At 44.0% G+C, this 2,500-nt stretch overlaps 2 protein-coding genes across 5 annotated transcripts in view; both read left to right on the top strand.

Annotated features, from left to right (window-relative positions):
- LOC125040496 (trafficking kinesin-binding protein milt-like) overlaps positions 1 to 2,500 on the top strand; it is an 82,394-nt gene that overhangs the window by 21,241 nt on the left and 58,653 nt on the right. The gene's annotated exons all lie outside the window — the stretch shown is intronic.
- LOC125040497 (myb/SANT-like DNA-binding domain-containing protein 3) overlaps positions 1 to 2,500 on the top strand; it is an 11,495-nt gene that overhangs the window by 1,187 nt on the left and 7,808 nt on the right. The window contains exon 1 of the mRNA XM_047635052.1: positions 1 to 1,767. This exon is cut by the window's left edge and continues 1,187 nt beyond it. The gene's annotated coding sequence lies outside the window, so the exon portion shown is untranslated. The remainder of the gene's footprint in view (positions 1,768 to 2,500) is intronic.

A 2,500-nucleotide genomic window follows, 5' to 3' on the forward strand; every position in this document is an offset into this window, starting at 1 on the left:
TTTGTGTTTAATTATATAAGTAGGTAAGTACGTAGGTATACGCTTACGTATGTATGTATGAGCTAGAGTGAAATTGAGATCCAAGAAACTGGAAGTGGGAGTGAGAGTAGAGATAGTGAGAGTGAGAGAGAGAGAGCAGGAATATAAGAGCCAGAGAGGAAAAGAGAAGGGAAAGGGGGAGTGGGGTGAAGAACGAGAGTGATTATGAGAGTGAAATAAAGTAGGGAAAGGATAATGTAGTGTTGCCTGAGCTCAACGTCAACATCCAGTGTGTAACGTAAGAAAACAGTACATAGTTCCGCCACCCTATTCCGGCCTCTGTAAGAAAATCAATATCGACGTAGGGCGTCCATGTGGACCTGGTGGCTCCAACCTGAGAAGGGAAGCAAGGTGCAGATAACGGCTATTGATCGGCGATGACTCCTCTGATCTTGTTGTCCCATTTTCTTCGGCTGGTAGTCTGGGTTGAGAGCAACCTTTTTGTGGTTATGTTTGCTGATTAGTTTTTGATAGATGGGTTTCCCAAAGACATATTTTCTTTAAGAAAGAGTATTACTCATCCTTTAAGCAAATGTCAGATTGAGAATGATATTGGGAATGCTGTAAATGAAGTATAAAAAGTAGCTAGCATCGCACTAAGTAGGCCCTCACCTCCGCTCTCACGCCTCCCTCTTTCTGCTCTCACTGTCGGTCTCCCCCGCGCCTCTCCGCTAGCCCGCTCTCCCCGTTTCTCCCCTTTGCTACATCCATCGCTTCAGCACGTTTGATTTCTTATGTCGGTCGAAACATTTTCCGTTTTGGTATCAAGTAATGGGTTCCATGGGTTGAGGGAAATAAATATGAGAATTCCAGAGGCCACTATAAGCAACTGTGTGGCTACAATTCTGTCCCTGCCACAATTCACCTTCCTCCATCTCGAGAGACGGGGATTTAAGTCGTGGCCTGCTATCTTGATATTCCCTATGAAATCTTCCGTCATAATCTAGTATTATGTTTAGTATTATATTTTCATGATCTTCTTGAAGCACAAAAAGGCCAAAGGCATTCTATTTAGTTATATTGTGCAGAATGAAGAGCAAAAGATAAAATAGTGTGGGTTTCATCCATATGTATAAAACTGCCTTGCCAGTTCACACTAGTTACTAAGTGTTGTACCTTACTTAACCGTATATACTACACAACATCTAATATTGAAGACAGGTTAGTATGGCATGACTTTTAGTCATTATCCCCCCTTCTCATTCTATACAAAAACTCTGTTCGACGATTTCTGAACCCAGTCTCCAACAAACGCTCGAATTTCATGAAGGACATAAATCATTTCAGTACAGTATTTATGATCAGTAAATTTCTTCCATCTTATGACACGATGTGTAAGGAACACCTATGTCACTGCCCGATGCATTTACCTTTCCTCTCCGTTCTAGTATCATCACCGCCCAATCTCTATTGTCTTTAAGCCCAGCTTGTAAGATGTGTGCGTCCATCCTCCCTCCTATCCTCCCTAGGTCTCTCCCCCAATGGGTCCTCCCTCGCGTCCCCCCCGCACTCCCCGCGCACTCGCACACCCCTCAGCCGGCACTGACGAGGCATCAGCCCAGAGACTCACTCACTCCCGAACCTCCTAGTCCCCTCCTCGAGTTCTCACAATTACCCTTCTTGTACCATACCCTTGCCTTACCCTTGTTCCCTTCCATTCTTACTTGCTGTTTAAGAAACGAAGACCACTCACAGCAGAAAACGAAGGCTCGTGTTGTGAGATACGAGGTGAGGGAGGTGTGAGTGCAGCCCAAGACGGAGGGTTGGGAGCCGCGCGCTTCTTGAAGGAGTGGTCGATCGTACGGTCATCAGTACACACAACCACGCTCTGCTAGCGCTATACCGTATCCAAGTTACATGCGTCTTCAGGAGCCTTAGTTGTGTTGTGATAATATCCTGTGAAATGTGAACCCATATACTGCATCAGAGTGATTTTCAGTTATGTGATTCGCAGTCGTAGAAGGACAATAACTACTGGCTTTCTTGAACAGAAAATTATATTGAAGACATAGACATCATATGATTGATAGACGTGTGTGACCCACGTGCGTATAGTATGCATGTGTGCGTTAGGTTGTTAGAGAATACCTGTATTTTGATTTCATCCGGAGATCATTAAGAAAAATAGGATTTTGCTTCTAGACTGAAATATCATCCTTTTCTCGTGATGGTATATTTGACCTAAATTTCAAATTAATTTGAATTTCAGGTTTGCTTGAAATATTGACGGGTTCTAGAAAATCACCTTTCTGTTATTCCCTTGGTACATAGTGATTCGGAGACACCTGGGACGATGGCTGTCTGTATTGGTTGGGTTGCGTAGTAGTGAGGGAGGGCGGAGGTCCACAACAACTCTGGGAGGATTGTGTAGGACTGAGTGGCCACGAGCGACAGTTGCCACAGAGGATTATCTTGAAAATTGCAAATACATAAACATTTAATATACAGTGCCACTGCCTCG

Source organism: Penaeus chinensis, chromosome 29 (genome assembly GCF_019202785.1).
Source record: "Penaeus chinensis breed Huanghai No. 1 chromosome 29, ASM1920278v2, whole genome shotgun sequence".
In the NCBI taxonomy this organism is placed as follows: domain Eukaryota; kingdom Metazoa; phylum Arthropoda; class Malacostraca; order Decapoda; family Penaeidae; genus Penaeus; species Penaeus chinensis.